This window comes from Drosophila miranda, chromosome XL, assembly GCF_003369915.1.
Source record: "Drosophila miranda strain MSH22 chromosome XL, D.miranda_PacBio2.1, whole genome shotgun sequence".
NCBI lineage: Eukaryota > Metazoa > Arthropoda > Insecta > Diptera > Drosophilidae > Drosophila > Drosophila miranda.
In genome coordinates, this window is record NC_046673.1 from 12,233,085 (window position 1) to 12,252,369 (window position 19,285).

At 44.2% G+C, this 19,285-nt stretch overlaps 1 long non-coding RNA gene across 1 annotated transcript; it reads left to right on the forward strand.

Moving 5' to 3' along the window:
* Positions 1-9,676: 9,676 nt before the first annotated feature.
* On the forward strand, positions 9,677-16,098 carry LOC117190892. Its single transcript, XR_004473871.1, has 3 exons — positions 9,677-9,804; positions 15,614-15,862; positions 15,920-16,098. It is a non-coding gene; the product is annotated as an uncharacterized LOC117190892 (long non-coding RNA).
* The last annotated feature ends 3,187 nt before the right edge of the window (positions 16,099-19,285 follow it).

The window sequence follows — 19,285 nt, forward strand, 5'->3', positions numbered from 1 at the left end:
AACTGGCAGAGGGAGGGGGAGATATATACATAGTTAGAAAGGGTGGGAGACATTGGGGAGACATGGACGAAAGCATATGCAAACGCAGGGGGGAAAAAACAGCAAACATAAAACAACAAAATAAAAATACACAACCGAAAACAAAAATTTGAAATAATAACCCAAAGGAAAACAACATTTGCAGATATTTTCCCCCTTTTTCCCCCTCTCCATTGTGGTGATATTGGGCCTGGAAAATTGTATGAGGGGCCGGACAGGACCGTGCAGGACAGGACAGGACACGCACACAAACAAACAAACCAACCGACAAGCAAACAAATAAACGAACGTAGATATATCCCCCAGTTCAGTCCCCAGTCCCCAGTGCTATCCCCAGGACCCCAATACCCAGTCCCCGAGCCCGAGTCCAGCCCCAATCCCATAACATCGGCAACATACAAGGCCATAAACTCACCCACACATAAACACATATACATATTCTATATATACATATATATATATATGTATATATATATAGATCGAGTCGGATGATACATATTCAGATGCAAAAGAACGGACGATGGGCTCTTGGACCTTCCTTTTGGGGGGTGGAACTGCCAAACTGTGAACCGAATGGATGGGGACTGAGGACAGGACAGAGGACAGCCCCGGCACAGTACAGGACGATGCAGGACCTTTTATATTTACATGTCTTAAAATTTTAAAAAGGACTCTGCCATACACACACACTCTCATAGAGGGGGACTGTCAGTGGGTTGGCCTTGGCATCTGTTTTGCAAGCACCGGAAAAAATTGGTTATATTTTGGTGTATTTTCCACATTGAAAACAAGAATGGAAGGTTCCAAAACCTTTTTGGTTGCTAAAAGTTTGAACACTCGGGTCTATCACTTAAGATCTATAACTTCTATGATAGCTATGACATCTAAATAGTTCCGACCCATGCACTGAGTGCAGCACTAAGATAGTTCAAAGTAGAAGATAATAATATTTAAGATTGAGGGACTTCTCTTCATAGAAAAAGACGAAAGATCGGTTGTTCCTGCTGATCAAGAATATGCCCTACAATATATCTTATGTAATTTTCGCCTTTTCCTTTGTGTTTCAATCAATTTATCAATACCATATCTATATTTTTCCGAGTGTAGTATGAGAACGAGTACGAGTATTCGTGCGGGTTGCCTTTTTCGGGTGTAGTTTTGACAACCAAATTGTTGCCGTTGTTTTTTGGGGGGCCGGGGGGTTGGGGGCCATTGTGTATGCATGTGTTTTGTGGTCCTTTTGGGTGCCACGGTCCAAGGAGTCAGGGGACACAACAAGGAGAGAGAGAGCGAGCAAGTGAGAGCGTCCCAGGGTTCGCCTTGGTTCCGTTTCATTAGTTGGACTCTCGCTTTGGTACAAGTTCACCTTTTCATCCCAGCAGCTGGCCTCGCAGGGAGCTCACAAACACTAGGACACTCACTCACACACGTGCAAAAGGATCCACTCACACATGGAGACGGATCCTTGGACCCTGCTTGCGGCTCCGCCGAATGCCGAATTGGATTTATACGTGTATAATAAAAGTACTTGACGGGAGGGCCAAAACACTAAATGACTATAAAAAGCACTTTGAAGAGGGTCAAATGGAGATAAATTTGTATACACACACACCCAGACATACATATGAGCGTGTGTGTGTGTGTGTGTGTGTGTGGCGGTAAAGGACATGCGACTTGCGGAAAGGATATTTGCTTGTATCTAATGTGTTTTTATTCTTGAGCTCGTTTTCGTCTTACATTTTTACGATTCGGCCGGTCACTTCGGACGGTTGGACGAGGGATAAGCAAACAAGCACACACACACACAAACACTCCCAGTATCCAAATGTCCTGTCCTTTATGGGGAGAGGGTTGTTCTGTCACTGTGTGTGTGTGTGTGTTTGGTTTTTTTTGTTTTGTTTAGGGGGTGGGCAGGCCGTCAAACATGGGGTATTTTATGGCCACTGTTAAAGCTTTTTGCGGCAACAAGCATTTCTTTTTTTCGCCTTTTGATGTCACATGTCGGACCGACGACGACCAATCCTATAGACCCCCACCCCCGTCCCCACCATCCATTCCATCATTCACTTATTTGAATAGTAGTCCCTGCCCCACCGTCCATTTCCAATTTGGGTTCATTTCACCATGTGGGGGAGATATGGTAGGACAGGCGGGGTTCTCGTTCTCCCGGCCATTGAATGCCCTATCCCAATGCCCAAGCCCCCAACCGGTTAATGGGGATATTGGGCTCATTTGGAGATTCATTGAAATGGGATATACATATGTATCAGAGTTTTGAGAGGGGCATATTCATGGAGGCAATAGAATATGTAGAGTATAGAATATATTAAAAGGGAGGGTATTTCGCGATGTACAAATGTGTTTAAGACAGAACGAGGTATATCGAGCATATAGAATATGTTTATCGATGTTATATTTTATTATATTTTAATGTACACACACCTTTCGGAAAGCGTTGAATATATATAATTTATTCTTCATCAGCAATTGAAAATACACATAGAGTGTAATTCTTTTAGTAATGTTTTTACTGCTTTGCGACTGATAATGATACTTTTAGTTAAATAAAAAACGTATGAAAGTCCAGAGAAAAAAGTCCCGAATAGTTACAATGAAATTTAAATATTTATGCCATTATATTTGCCCCTAGAGTGGAATTATTAATATGGCAGTGTTTTCTTTTACATTTTGACATTAATATGAAAATATTTGATCTAATTAAACTTCATATTTCATTTACTAAAAATGTATTATAAAATATTTATTTTAAAGTGCTTTCTATTTATAAATTTTTAATATGGGCCGTATAAAAAAGATTGAGTAAAAACATTTTGTTTAAATAAAAGTGAAATCTATTTTATTCCACTACTAATATTAACCGAATATTTAATTTAAATATGGCTGTAGTTACTTTTAATATGATATTTTTCTTGCAGTGTACTTTTAGTTAAATAAAAAACGCATAGCAGTTCATAAATAATCTATTTGATCTGTTTTGTAACGTTAATAAATAAATATATGTATTCACTTGTTTTGCAAAAGAAACAGCCTAAGCTCTTGCCTATTTTTTATAAGAATATTCTCAAATGTTAAAGAAAATCCGATCAGCGATTCCAAGTGGAATCAATACTTCGAGTATAGTATACCCTTCCACTGCATTAGTTTTGTGTTAAAGTATTTATCGACAGTCCCCAAAGGACACTCCCAGATGACCCAACGATTTGGGGAAACCAATTGATTCCCCTCCACCTTGAATCCATCAGCCAAATAACTTTCTCTCCAAACTCCAAGCCGAGTCCTGTCCAAAATCCTTCATGGGCATTCAGTCCTGAGGTCTCTGGAGCACTCCGCTCGAGAGTGCGAATGAAATTCGATACTTTTTTCTATTGGCCATTGGGCACTGGGCTTTTTGCATCGATTTCTAATTGCGATCTGTCAATTATTTGCGAGAGTTATGGCCCAGAAAAGTTTCGGGCCCGAACTCCCGCCGGGAATTGGCAATTGGGAATTGGGCGGACGTCAACTGGCCCATCTGCCAAATGGGCAGCGTGGAAAATTTGCAATTTTTATGCTTTTTTATGGCTTATAAAAAAGCAATAACAACACTGACAGCAATCCATTGAGACGGTGTCCGGGTGTGGCCATGGCTTATGGCTCTGAAACCCGATACGTTTTCCCCCCCCACCATCGCCCGTTTTCCACCTCCTTGTCGCTACGTTGTGAAAATTTCTCTCTCGTTTTTCCCCGTTTGTTACTGTTCTTTTGACGTTGGCTTTGACGGACGAACATGATTAATTTTGGCGTTGATTTGGAGAGCACTGTCAGTTGTCCTTGAAGGAGAAATGTGATCAATCATTTGAATTTTCCGTCGGCTACTTTTCCGCCGCTAATGAAAAGCCTAATTGGGGTTTCGCCATTTGGCCTTCTGTCCAGACGAGTCGAATGTGCGACCGCATCTCGCCTCCTGCCCGCTGACCAATGGTCAGGTCGACGTGTGTGTCTCAAGGACCCTCGCGGAACCCGTTTAATTTCCATCTTGAGGCCACGGGGTTGATGCCCGTCTTGTCCGTGGCCTGAGCCCTGCACTTGGGTCAGATGTTGCAAGATCACGTACGCGATCACCTCTACCTCTGCTGGTCATCTTGATTAGCGCTGAGACAGAGTTCAATGCGATTAGGGTGGAGTCGATGACCAGGACCAGGTGACCAAGGAAGGGAGTGAGATCTTGGTGGTTGCAAGGACGTACCCGTAACATACTCGTATTTTCTCCGATTGATTCTTTCTTTTATATTTGGATATTTTAAAAAACTCTTGCGATCGCTTCGCTCAATCGCAACCCTCACCGCGCAGCGGAATGTCTACAACTGAGGTTGTTTCTCGAATTCCCTGGCGATCGACTATCAGCGATCCCTTTTGACAGTGCCGTCCCGAAAATTGTTGCCAGTCACCTTGCCAGGGGTCAGGCGGTAGTCAACTCCCCTATTTGATCAGAATTTCGCTTAGCCAATCGCACATAGTCCTGCTAGAGCTAAGGGTAGCTCACGATCCTTGACGCCGATGAACCCCCTAGTGAGCAAATGCATGAGCGAGATGACTATAGAGACAACGAGTATAGTTACCAAAGGACCGTCGAGGGGTTGCAGCGAGAGAGCAGCCAATAGATCTTGCATTTTTGGGAGAAATTTCGTTTGCCTCGAGCATTTACATAAACGGATTATGTTTCACCAACTGCCGGAACTCTTTACCTAACAAAAGATGATCGCTTGTGCAACATCTGGGCTGAATTCAACAATTCAAATTTACATTCTGAATAGTTACAAAAACTTACAAAGAGTTTGGTGTTCTCTAATCGATTGGTAGGGGTCTTTGAAATTGAAACCTTGTTAAAATTGGAGATACTTGCACTTTGATGACCCTTTTGAGGGCTATCTGAGAGGTCTTAGAAAGCCATTGCTTGATGTGGATTCTGTACTAGTTGGAAGGTAGTGCTGCCTTTCCCAAACGAACCATATATAGGGAACGAACATAACGAATATATTGTCATTCTTGAATGTGATATCCTTGTTTTAGCAAAATTCCATAGCCTATTTCTTGGGGTGGACAGCATTCCCCGTTGAATGGAATGCCATATTAATGGGACTGAAACCTGAAATCATGTCTAGCATTCATGATATTTGAATATCCTTGAGCGTGGCATCAAAGTGATGTGATGTGTGGGATGGATGCAGGGTAAGGGTATGGGAATCAGAGAGGAAATGGCAAATGTTGTCTAGACCTAAAACAATGAATGCTGAATATCTGTTTGTGATTTGTTTGGAATACTTTTTCCAGCCCACTCTTTCCCCGTCCACACACACACATCCGCCGCCTTGGAGTTCTTATTTAAATATTTTTCAAGTAGTCTCAAATTAATTTACACCCATGCAGCAACACACAGACATACAGGACACGCGGCACACACACATACACACATGCATGCTGTGAGTGCCATCAAGTGACAATTAGAAGGCAAAAAACCCAGCACACATACTCGTTCAGGAAGAAGGACTCGCCTCGCACAAAGACACGAACAGGCCGGGACGACAAAGTCGAGGCTCTTTCCCTTTCCATTTCCCCCACCACACACACACACAGCACACACCGCACACACAGGCGAGTGTCTCATAGGACACACACATCCTTGCGTATAGAGACACATGCACGACTACAGGATGGCTGCTGGGGAAAACAAAAGGTTAAATTCGCTTTCAAATGGTCAGAATCTTTTAATGAGTATGAGTCTGGGCCCTTGGGTGGCTTCTGGCTCCTGATGATGGCGGACAGGCAGGCGCACTGAGTGGGTGACCAACACAAAGGCAACGACTTTTATCTCTCTCTCTCTCGAGATGTGTGTGTGTGTGTGGGCTTTCCGAAATAGTGTGTCCGTGTAAGTTGTCCTGAAAAGGGTTATTGCTGGCGGCAAGTAAACACCACCGGCTATTCCACAGGCGGACACACGGACACACAGAGTGCGGACCATCGAGCCGTAAATCCACCCGCTGCCGCCATTGTGCCTGTCTCTGTCCCTGTTCTTCTCTCTCTGTTGCTTTCTCCCTCGCTCTCTGTCTGGGTCCTGTGCGTTGTGGGCTTTCACCCACGAAGCTGAACGGCAATTGTTGAATGACTTTCAAGATGTCCGTTGGAACCGGGATTACCAATAATTAGCAATGGACTTAACTAATTTGGGATGTATTGTACTCGCACGCATCCCATTTGAGGGCTTACGGGTGCAATTGTTCCGATTGGGTTGATCTACTTAGAGTCTCTCTGAATCCCTGAGAACTATATTACGCATCTTGTTTTATAGGGAAAGACACGGTACACCATAGGTTTTTATAAAATATCTTTAAAGATATCTAATGGTTGATCAAAGTTTGAGCGATACTTTCTTAGGATTTGGCTGACAATAATTTGTCTGACCTTTCCCAATATTTTTTAAAGCCGAAGCGATTAAATATCATCAAGTTAGATCAATAACCAATCATATTATCGGCCTTAGCTACATATAAACGTTGTATAAAATAAAAAATATCTCAGTAATTGAAAAAATATTAAAAACATTTTTGTTGTTTTTTATGCTGTACAATTTTCATTGAAATGTATACGATTCAAAAAAATTAATAACAATAAATTAACATTTTTTCCCATTTTACGGCTGAAAAAAATACAAACGGGAGACTTCAAAATTGCTTTGGCCTTCAAACTTTAAACTTTAAACACTAATATTCATTTGTGGCTCCTCGATTTTAAGGAACTTGGAAGCATCGACGACGGAACTGGAATCCAATAGTTTGGCTACAAATTTAAGGATGATGGAATACCATTCGGATATACATTTTCTGGACATATTTTTGGACTTATAGCCAGCAATTTTCTTTCATGTATATTCCCCAAAAGGACCATTTTGGATCATTCCAAAAATCAGTTTAGATACACGGCTAATATTTAATTATGCTGTAACCAGCCCAGTGCTTAAAAGGAGTAGCATTTGGTGTCAGATCAAATGTGAATGGATTGGTCGTTTATATTATTGACTGTATAAAAGGAAAACGCTACAATTTGTTTTGTACTATCTCCGATAGTTCCACCTCTTAAAAAAATTATTTCGTTTCATCCTTCCATCTAGTCTATACCTGCATCGAAAAAAAGAATCTGTGTAGACTTTCAGGAAGAAATCTTCAAGAATGAAAATATTTTATCTTGAACAACATCGGATTGTTAGAGCAGATTGCATCCGCTCAAGAATAGGTATTTATCTATTCTGTAGTCTAAGAAAAGCTTATTTTTTATTGTTGGAAATTTTGGAAACCATTATACATACGATAAAAACCATTTTCAAAGGTACTCAAAACAATAGACCTTCAATTTTGATTGGATAAGTAAACCTTTACATCAAATTCAAATTGATCTTGGATTGCTACTCTTAGTTAGTTGGGTTACGTTTCGGGAAGATTACAATTTGGGAGTTTTCGTTGAAAGTTTCGAAATAAATCTTCACTGGCCATGGCTCCTGCTGCTGCTCCTTTCAAGGTACATACTCGTAAATGGTATTCCAATATCATTCGGACCCTGGAAAAGGTCCGCTTACTGCAATTGGAATCGTTACGCAGTTACGCCGGGGGTTGGTTCCTCAACTTAATAATGAGAGCAAGGAACGCACGCGTGCCTCAAAATATTTACACACAATGGGCCAAGGAAGCGGCAGGGCAACAGGACAGTGGATGGTGGATTCCAGGGGGATGTGGGCTGTTGGCTGTGGGCTGGCCGTTGGTCGGCTGGCCGGTCATCCAGAATGTTGGCCTTTGGTAATTTGTTGAGCGTCAGCTTTAAATTCAGGACATTTGATGCTTTTCCGTTTGTCGCATTTGCAACCCTCGAAGCAAACTTGTTTCTCCTGGGACTTTCGAGTGGGACGGGGACAGTGACTGGAAGGAAGGGAGTGCTGTCATGGCGGACCAGGCCCACAACCAAGGATCAGAGCCAGGAAACGACCAGGACCAGGACACCAGGCAAGCGGTGATTGTTTTAAAACATTTCACGTTTCGATCGGCCGTCTTCAGCTGCCAAAACGGGAACGGAGAGAGGGATCCGAATGGGAATACGAATGGAAACAGGAACCAGCCATGGCTGCTTGCTAGATAGAGGACGATGCAGAGGCAGACGCAGAGGCAGGCACGCACGCAGAGATTAAAGGTTACCACTCGCGACCTTGTCGTAGCCCAGAGTCCTGAAACAGGAGGCAGCAAGCAGCAAGCAGCTTGTGGCATGTACGTGCTCGTTGTCGGTGCTTCTAAGCCGGGGCCAACCCATTTGAGTGAGTCGTAAATCAAAATGAGCTGCATAAATGCCTACAAAATGTTTCAATGTTTTCGATTATGCCACCGCATCCCGATAAACATTTCGATAACGCCATAACCTCTGCTCTGCCATGGGCCATGGCCGAGCGATCTGGATCAGTTTTGTCTAACATATAGTTTTCCATTAGGGGAACACATCAATAGGGGAAACAGCAAATAGTTTTACTTGGCGAATCATTTACGCGCAATCTATATGTTCTATTTTATAGCTTCTGGTACAAAAAATACATACGATGTATCGTAAAATGTACTTCAAGCAGCTACTTACTTATCTTTTAAAGTTGGGATTAAACTTGAGAGTTATTATATCTTAAGATTGAGTTGCTACAATATTATCATAAAGGGTCATTCTTAATTAGATGTACATATATTTGATCTAAGATCTTTTGTTAAATTTTTCTGCATTTAATGTTCATAATATGGAGATCAAGTATAGAGCAATATAGCACTGCCCACAAGATGAAGATACCTCTTTTAGATCGTAATGCATCGAATTTGCGGGCGGGTTCTGACCTCAATATTTCCACTTCTATTTTACGAATTTAAAAAAAAGTCAAATGTCTATCGATTATTCTAGTTGAAGTATGTATCCGGTGTGTGCTTTATTCTTCGATTCTTTACCATATTTATAATTCTATAGAAACAAAATTTAAATAGTGAAAATGTTGTAAAATATACGGACTTTCGCTGAACAAATAATCTGTTTTTATGTTTCTAAGGAATTTGAATCATCTGTTGCAATCTGTATGAGAAAGCTCTCGGTGCAATGGGTGCCGCGTTTGCTCACTCCCGACAACAGTCGCAACCGTGAGACCACATCAGGGCAGTGTTTGACGCTGTTTAAGCGCAATGCGAAGGAGTTTATGCATCGTTTCGTGACCATGGATCCACTGGTACCCACCAAAGACCAAGGAACAGTCGAAACAGGGGACTTTACCCGGCGAATGTGCTCCGAAGAAGGCGAAGACTGTCATATCGACCGGAAAGGCCACCATCGGTGGCCACCACCGTTTTCTGGGATTCACAAGTTGTGATATACATCGACTACCTAGAGCAGGGCAAAACGATCACAGGGCTCTACTATACCGAATTTTGGGACGATTCGACTCCGAGTTGCAGAAAAAACGGCCACATTTGGCGAAGATAAAAGTGGACAAATTAGTTGAATTACACTACGAACTGCTGAAAAATCTACTGTGTGACTTTTGTTTATTTTCAAAACTTGAAAAAGTAGGCTAAGCAAATATCAAACCACCCTCGTACATAAATGTATGTTTCAAAATCCGTCGAAAAGTACACAGTGGAATAGAATTAAGTTTCCATCATTTGATGTTTCTGTTTCGGGCTGGATTGCCTTCAGAGTGCACAAGTAAGTATTTACCTTAAATGTACCTACATCATAGGCACAACAAACGAATGGGAATTTAAGGGACTGCTTTCTTATCTTTTGATGTTGGGTTTTAGTGGCGGGGATTTTATATTTACTTTTTGGTATACGATGTACTAGTATATATACTAGTACGCTACTTTTGCTTGCCGTTTTATTTGAGACCACAGATATTTAGTATTAGCATGTACATCAGTGGTACATCAATACACATCAACATTGAAAAACTTCTCTGCTTCCAGTGGCCCTTTGACTGTGGATTTTCTGGCTTTCTCTGCGATTTGTTTGTTGATTTTTGCAACTTTTCGGAAAATATCCAAAGGCTCGTCTCCATTTTCTACATACATACATAAGCCTCTATGTAAAAATATGCATACATATGTATGTATGCATGGGCGAGTATCTGTGTGTGGGTATATGAGCGTGTGTGCTCGTGCCAAGGGGCGCATTGCCAACCTAGTCAAATAAAACACTTTCTAAAATTTGACTTGGGCAGAAACCGCATTCATTACTCTTAGCCGAAGTGGCAAGTGGAAAGGCAAGCCGGCAACGATGCCCCACAGTCAGGAATTTACCGTTTTTAATCTCATTTCAAAAGTCCCTGCCACACACACACACACACACACACTGGCACAAACTGAGGCGAGGGGCTGGGGTGTTGGAATATGTGTAAATATGAGCATTGGTCCAAGTCGGCTAGTGCGGGAAATGGCTGATGGAAAAATAAGTTCTGGTCGAGGAGTAGGGCTTTCCTTGTGGTGTGGGTGGAGTCTGGCTGGGACTGGGGCTGGGCCTGTGGCGGGGGGCCCGCCATGAGGGAGAGATTGAAAATGATGGTCCGACAGATTTTGAAAATTACCAGCAACGGAGGCCAGAGGGCAGCCGGCAGCAGGCGGCAGTCGACAGCTGTAGACAGGAGAGCCGTCAGGCAAGTTGTGCCTGCTGCCTCAGGGTAGGAAACGAAGCGAAAGGACAGGGCAGGACAGGACAGGACATCTCCACATCCATATCCGCATCCGCATCCACATCCACATCCACATCCAAGTGGCAGGAGCAGGCAAGGCGGTGGTGACGGCGGCGGCGGGGCTGGTGCTGGTTTTAGTGGGGAAGGCGACCGCAGGACCTGAGCCTTGAGCCGGGTAAATATTTGTGGTTACCGAAAGGATACTTTTAGCTATGCGTAAATTCAAAAAGGCAAATTGGCAACTTCGGAGCTGCCCCAATCTGTGTGAGGGGGTGTGTGTGCATGTTCCTTGCGTGGATGTTTGTGTGTGTGTGTGTGTGTGAAGATACAATATCTTCTGGCAGTGCGATTGCGTGGGGCATACAAACAAACACTAGGCAGGCCAGAGACACATGGGGCATGCCCCCTGGGCAGCCAAAAAACCAAAACCAAACCGAACCGAAAACGAAGCAGATTGAAATGGTTTCCCGACAAACCCCCTGCCCCACCCCGCCCCAACCGCTTGAGCCCTGAACCCTGCGCCGTTTGCGTTGCTGATTTCATTAAGACGGTGACCAAATAAAATTTATTAATCCTAAGGCTAATAAATAGTGCGACATTAGCAAAAAGGCATCCAACCGCAGCAGCAGCAGACCCGGCCAACCGGTCCATGTAGGTCCCGCAGGTCCTGTCTTTTGCCTCCTGCCTACTGCTTTGTGGGTCCGGTGTTTGTGTCCTGTGTCCTGCGTCCTGCGTCGTGGTCCAGGCAGCAGGGGTTGCTGCCGCCTCATTTGCCTGGGCTTTTGCTGGAGAATTTAGCAGATTTTTGATGCTGTTTTTTGGTGTTCTACAAGCATTCATCCAGGATCAGAGAGAGGGGTCGTGTCGGGTCAGTGTGGTCAAAGATCAAGCCAATTAACCCCACTGATCTCGGTCGGAAGCTGCAGATCTCCCTCCCAAAATTTGACAAAAAACAGGATCTCTTTTTTAACATCATTTTCAAGAGGTCTTTTTGGCTCGTTGACCCCTTCATTTCAGGGGCAGGACGCAGCATCCACCATTCCCATTGGCAGACCCATCCCAGGGGGTTAGTCGAGTGTGGAATTTAATTAGTGTTCAAGTGCTCTGAAACGGGGTCTGAGGGGGCGGGGGCTAATGGCTAATGAGTTCTCCCCTCTCCTCACACAGGTGAGCCTGGGCCTGTGGCCCCCGGACGTGCCACAATGCAAATCGCAGCTCCACTCTTTCGCTATCCATAAAAATTTCAGCATGTGCTATGGTAAGCGAGTGCCATAGGCACGAACCATCTAAATTCTGTCTAAATTCTCACTAATCCTGCAATTAGCGTTTAATTAAGGCACACGACAATTGCAATGCCCTAACCCTTTTGCCTGTGTGACGCCGAGGCTGTGATTAATCCCCTCAAATGTTATCTCTTCGGGTATTTTGTTTAAATTTTGTGCTGGTATCTCTTCTGTTGAGTGTCTCCTTCCATCCTTCCAAGTAATCGTGCAACAAAGTGCAGCCAGCAGCAGCAGCAACAGCAACAGCAACAGAGAAGGCAACAATCCAAAAGTCCAGCAGGCGGCAAAACTCTTCCAGCTGTACGAGTATGTATGTGTGTGTGTGTATGAGAGAGAGAGAGAGATGGAGGTGACATCCTTTCCCTCCTCCCGTTTGAGGCAGGTGGACAAATGGATTTTCCAAATAAGCGAAGCGATGCAGCAGCAGCAGGAGGGGAATGGTGGGGGAGCCAACTCCGGGATTGCATTCGTATTCGCGTTTTGTTTGAAACTCCAAAGAACAACAGCAACACACCTATAAAGGGGGTGTAATGAATAGGGGGAGGGGGAGGTGTGGGGTGCGGGGTGTAACGAGAAAGAAAGCGGAAGGTGGCTGTGGGTTGGGGTCTGGGGTTGGGGTTGGGGCGAAAAAGAATGCAAACAACCGAGTGAAAAGTTAGAGAAGTCATTGAATGTCAGCCATGCAGCAAGTGAACAGAGCGGGGGAGTGGAGGTGGAGTGGCATGGAGTGGAGCAGGGCAGAGGCAGCGGCAGAAGCAGACCACTGGCAGAGGGGCGAAAAGTTGCACTCTCCACTGGCCAGGGTTGCCGTTGCCGCCGTGGCATAGGGGCAGGGCGGGCAGGGGGGGCGACGGGCGGGCAGAAATTCACACAGGAAAACACACGAACACACACACACACACACATCCCACCGGCTTAATGATTCTTTTATTCATTATTTCTCTTTTTTGCAACTCCACCTTTCTCTATCTCTGTCACTCTCTGGCTCTGTCTCCCTCTCTCTTTCTCTGTGTGGTGTGTGGACAGTGATGCAAAGTTAGCCACTGCTGCAAGGAGGGTGGGGGGGGGGGGGGGGGGAGGGGGTTCCCTGGGGAAAGGGCTTTGGGCATTGCCAGGGGACGGCCTGGAGCTCCGCTTTGGGGCTCTTATTAACGAACCAGCGAGTGCGCGAACGAGCGTGCGATGTGTCCTGCCGTGTGTCCATGTGTGTCCTGTGTGTGAGCATGTGAGCGGGCAAAGACAATGCGAGGACAGAGAGTGCACTTGCACTCCACACACCCATACAAACACACACACAAACACACAGACAGCAAGACAAAATTTGCCCGCACCGAAAAGGATGCATTGAAAGGGACCTCGACCATCCGCTTTCTCATTCGCTCGTCCTCCCCCTATCCCTCTTCCTCCACCTTTCTCTCCATGCTCCCTCACTCTCCACCGCTCCCTCTCATTCGCTCTTTATAACGCCACAAAGGTTCATGGACAGTATGAGAGTCCTTAGCTGGCACAAAAGAAAGGCTTAAGTTTCCATTTGGTCTCTAGAGCACGATATCCAGCATCAGGACACACACACATCCTCATGTGTGTGTGTGTGCACATATGTACAGTTGTACATAATGGCCATGTGTGTGTCTGTGTGTCCTGCATGTTTTGGTGGAGCTATTACGTGGCCCGGTGGCGGGAGGGGCTGAAAGCGGAATGAGGGGACGCCGGGGCCCATTGCCCATTGCCCGAACAGTGGCCGTACTTAGAGCTGGCCCGGCCCGGCCTGGAGACGTAGCCGCGTAGACGCATACGTAGCCGTAGAGTCAGGTCCGGGCCTCTGTCCGGGCTTGGGCTCGGATCCGGGTTGCTCCTCGTCGCCTCGCCTCGACTCGACTCGTCTCGCCTCTTCACTCCTCGCTTGGGTTTTGGTTTTCAGTTGCCTTTTGCTTGTGGTGGCAATGCGCGTGCATCCTTTACGGTTTGTCTATACCCTGCACTCGCGCCAATGCGTAACTGACGGGCATATTGATTCTTATGGGGGGTACGCGTCAGAAACACTCAGGAAAAGTTATGGAGGAATCTCCGAGTATGTGTAGTCCTTAATTTGTGGACATGACTCCAGCGAATAGCCTGAGAGGTCGAATCATATCATATTAAAACGCTTTACTTTTCTTTTCCCTGCTCGTATTCCGAACACTTTGCAGGTTTCTTACATCCTCAAAGGAATGATCTATCCGATCAGAAAAGAGCATAGAAAGATTTGTATAGAAGATATTCTATATTAATCATTGTATCCTCGAAAGTAGCTCAACTTCAATGAAAGGGATGTCGCTTACACCTCTAGTTGGATGTAGAATTATAGGGCATTCCATAGTCTGCAATTTCCTTTCAATTAAATGGTGAATATGAATGTGCTCTGCCTTTGGAGTCGTAGACATTTGTTCTTTGACTTTCTCTGCTTTCCGGGATGGACACCCACTCATTCCCCCACGTCTCCACGTTTCCCCTCTCGAGGCATTGCCTAACCAAGATTCCTCATTCGCGTCTGTGCAGAACTTTGCGGTATCGTTCCAATGGCATTGGGAAGCCATAGCCAGAGCCAGAGTCAGCGGCAGAAATGGAGACTTGTAGACCGTTGTCGAAGACGCAGACTGACTTGTCTCTGTCTCTTGGGCTGTTTTATTGTTTTGTTAACTAACAAAAAAAAAAAAACAAAAAAGAGCGTAAATGATGAAAACAATGCGAAGGAAGCGTGAAATGTTAACTTTTTTGTAGTACTTGCCTGCTCGTCAGAGCCGAAGCTCTCGGCCATAGGATCTCCTCAGAGGATCTCCTTGGTTGAGCTCAGAACAACGGGGTATTCATTCAAAGTATTTCTTCCCCCAGTGGACGTGGACGGCGACGCCATGTTTGTTCAACTGTACGCTTATTCTTGGTCTCGGTCCCCGGGTGGGTGTCCGTGCTAGTGCCAGTGGCAGTGGCAGTGGCAGTGGTCGCACACAGACGCCATTCCCTGGCAAGGGTTTCAATTAAAACATCACCCGCCCCGCCCGCCACTTTGGAATTATTCAAGTGGTCAGATGGTGTTGTTCATTATTTCTGTAGTTGTTGTTTTTGTAATTGTGCACACTCGATGGGGTTGAAACGAGCAAGGAAGCACACACATACATACATACATATACCCGTATATAGCCGTGGAGAGAAAGAGAAAGCAAGAAAGAGCTCTATACGTCCTGTGCGTTCCGTGCGTTCTGTGGGTCCGGATACCCAGACTCTCCGACTCCGGTCCTGGGCAGAAGATATCCTCGCACTCGTATACGTACATACATGGCTGGCTACATCCGCTCGCTCGCATTCACATTGGTGGCTGGCTGCAGGAGTGCTTCAATTCGAACATAATAAATTAATTTATCATCAGAAAAGAATCTCTGCGAGCTAACAGTAAAAGTTTCACCCTTACGCCATGCGGACACACACATGCAGAGAGGGACGCATGTGTGCGTTACCCGTTATATATCACACACACACAAACACACTTACACACACGTACTTGAATTAGTCGTTGCAGGAACAAATGTCGCCCATCGCCTACACACATCCTCCGACCAGCCATCAACCACCCTGCCTCCTCACAGCCCCCTCGAACCACGAACCTCCAGCAGCCAGGACCAAGCCACAGACCGAATCGCAGTCCTTGTTTGGGGATGAGGTTTGAGGTCTGAGGAGGAGGACGCAGGACGCAGGACGCAGGGCCCATGCAAATGGAGAATGAAAAATGCGCACCAAGTGGGGTCCGGGTCCGCATTTGGTAAAGGAACTGTTATTAATTGCCCACCTTCAGTCGCTACACAACACTGTTCCTCAGGCCAATACTCTGCTCAACACTGCGCCGAGGTAGAAGTCCCATAAAAAAAATGATCTAATGTTGCGAGTGGAAGAACTGATACAAGTTTAAGACAAGCATTTCACACAAGAAAGTAGAAATCCTTGACTTTCATTTATAATTATTATATATTTATATAATATAATATTATAATTACTCAATGGACGCTTAAATCTAATATATGTATTTCTATGTCATACAAAAAGTCGAATGTTTTAGAGATGTTGGTCTTCTACTAAACCTTCAATGGGAATCAATGACAAATATTAAAGAATAGAATTTGATTGAGAAAATGTTGTGCCTTTTGGTAAAATTCTGGTAACAAAGTACTGTAGATATAGGGAACATAATATCAGTATTTCACAGGAGAACAGTAGACTTTTAAGTTTAACATCCCGCTGGAAGAATCAGCTGGGCAAATTGTGAAATATCAGATTCTCCTTGAAACTTTTTACCATGTCAGCAAAATTAAGCATTAAAATTCTTGATTGCCTAGTAAATTCTGCCTGAAACGCAAAATCAGCTGTTGCTTTTCTGAAGAGCTAGTAGATATACTAGGGGGGGAAATAGGGGGGGAAATTTAACAATATAATCCAATATCATCCTTTGAAATGTACTTGTGTTCCTTATTCTGACTTTTAATGGATCGAGAGACAATATATATTTCCAGAAAACTGTGGATACCAGAGGTATTTTCGTATTTTAATAAGCAGAATATTTTTTCATTTTTCCAACAGACAGGCCAATGGGTAATCCCTGTGAAATACGCAACTGGCTGCAATCGCTTTCGGCAGAGTACTTCTGGTTCATCTAGTTTGTAAGTCTAATCAAAAATTAATTTTCTGGCAGCTACCAGTCAATTTTACAGCAAGAGAGCCGCTACTCGTAATAACTTCTTGTGCATCAAAAAGCATACTTTTAGAAAGGTATGCCAATATCGCCAAAGAGAATTTCTGAGAATTTCGAGCTGATTTTCTTAAGCGATTCTCCTTATGTTGAATGTCCATGTCTATATGTTTTTATACCATCCGAAGTCAAGGTGTTTATACAGACAAAGGACGTGCCAGTGGATACTCTAATAAGGTGGGAAACGTTTTGTTCTGCAGATTTACGATGGTTTACGTATGCCTGTCACATACGCTTGCCCGAGTACAGTATACCTTTGCTCCGTGCCAGTGTACCGTGCATGGAAACTATTATTTGCAGACCCCCCACACACATATCCATTGAGGACTCTCCCACATCAGCTTTGGTCACCTCCCTCCACCCACCAGCTATTCCTCATGTGAGAAGTTCGCTGCTTGGCTCGATGTCCGTTTGCAACCACCAGCCGAGGCAGTCGAACATGTTCGACAGCGAACCAATGTTGAGTGTGTGTGTTCGAGCGAGCTCGCACTGCCCACTGGGCTTGTGGGTGGCGTGGCGGTGCTGTGGCTTGGCCTCTGCTCTGTCTGCTGCTGTCGCGGGCTGAGCTGCCGGCGTCGCATGTGTGAGGTTCGTTTCAGCTCTGCTCGCAGTCGTGCGATGGATGCCAATTGAAGTTTCCGCACACATGAGAATTATGGGGGCGGCCAGCGGCGTGGGGATTGGTCAGTGGCTGGTCGAGTGGCCGGCGTGGGTCAGTGGGGGACAGACGGTGGCCAATGGCGTTAAGATTGGGTCACTCAACCTCAACTTTCTCTTTGTCTCTCACTATTTCTCTCTTTCGCGTGAAGGGCTGTTTTCGGCGGACTATCATGTGTATGCGTGTGCTAGGAGAGCGAACGATAGCGACACCTGGTGGTTACCGACTGCTCCCCGGGGTATGCAACAGTTTTCGCTCGATCGTTAACGATCAGCGCCTTGGCTGGGCTGCCTACTTTTAGGGGCGCTTTTCTACCATAAACTTTATGGCTCCTGGAAAAAATTCCGTACCAAAGAAAAATAACAGGACACCGTCTCGCTTACAGTTTTTGCAATTGTATTTTTTGTTCTTTTTCGTATTTTTGTAACACAGACAACTATTTTTTATTAATTAATTCTTAAATTTGTTTGTTTTTTCCTTTTCGTATCCATTATTGTTACGTTCAAAAAATTACACACATTTGAAAAATATTTTTTTTTTCGTTTTTTGTCGGATTTGTTTTTGTTTATAAATTTGACTCCTCGGCATTCGTACTGCTATTGTTCGGCCAAACTGACAACAACAATAATCCCGTGCTGTTGCTCGGTTTTTTCTTTATATTTTTTTCTTTTCGTTTTTTCGCTTTTTCTGTTTTTTGTCGCTTACGTGGTTTTTTCGTTTATTTAGTATAAAGTGTTTTTGTTTTTGGTTTTTGCATTTTGTTTGTTTGGTTTTTATAGCTACAATTAATTCTCTAAGATTTAATGATAGTTTTTTTTAGTTTGCTTGCTGGCTATGTTTCGTTTCGTTTCGTTTCGGTTCATTTCGTTTCGTTTCGGTATCGGTTTCCGTTTCATCTTCTTCGCGTCTCTCTGTTTTCTCTGCTTTTTGCTGTGGTTCTTTTCTTTTGTTTTCGTTTCGTTTTTCTGTGTGTGGAAATCAAATCAAAGTAGAAATTATAAAAAGGATCCATTCGCTTCCTGTTCGGGAAGGGTTGTAGAAAGGGGTTCGAGGGTGGTTCAAATAAAACATAATTTGTATGGTTTTTAATAGTTTTTCATGGGTTTTTGTTTTTATTCAGTTTTCGCTTCATATACGTTTTATATATACATATATCTATAGGTGTACTCGTATATCGGGGTATACTCTTGTCGGTTCTCTCTGAAACACAATGCATTAAACCTGGTTCCTTAAATTTAGCTCATCATCATTTAGTCATCAAATTCCATAAATTGTGCACGATAAACTTCGCTGAGAGTTAGAAATAGCAATGCAACAAATCCCCGAGCTATTGCAGGGCCTGGCCTTCAGGGTCCTTCAGGGAGGGACTCCTACTATTGCCACTGCAATAGCAGGGGGATTTCCTTTTTTGTATGGAGTTAACTGGGGAAGGGAGGGGGGCGGGGGGGAAGGGAAGGGAAAGGACAAACAAGGTTTAAACTAATGTCATTTGTTGTTGCCTTTGAATTTTGCTCACAAACATTTCTTTCTACTAAAAAACAATCAATTAAATATTAATCAAAATTTGGATCTCAATCTTTTATCTTTTGTTTTTGGTTCAATCAAATAACGAAAATCAACAGCAAAAAAACAATTCATAAAAAAATCTCTCTCTCGTCCTCTACTGTCCGTCCGTATTCTCTGAGTGTGTGTGTGTGTCTCCGTCTCCGTCTCCGTCGCTCTTCTGTCCGTCTCTTTCCGGTTCCGGGTTGACCTTGTCTTTAACAGCAAGAAAACGCATCTCA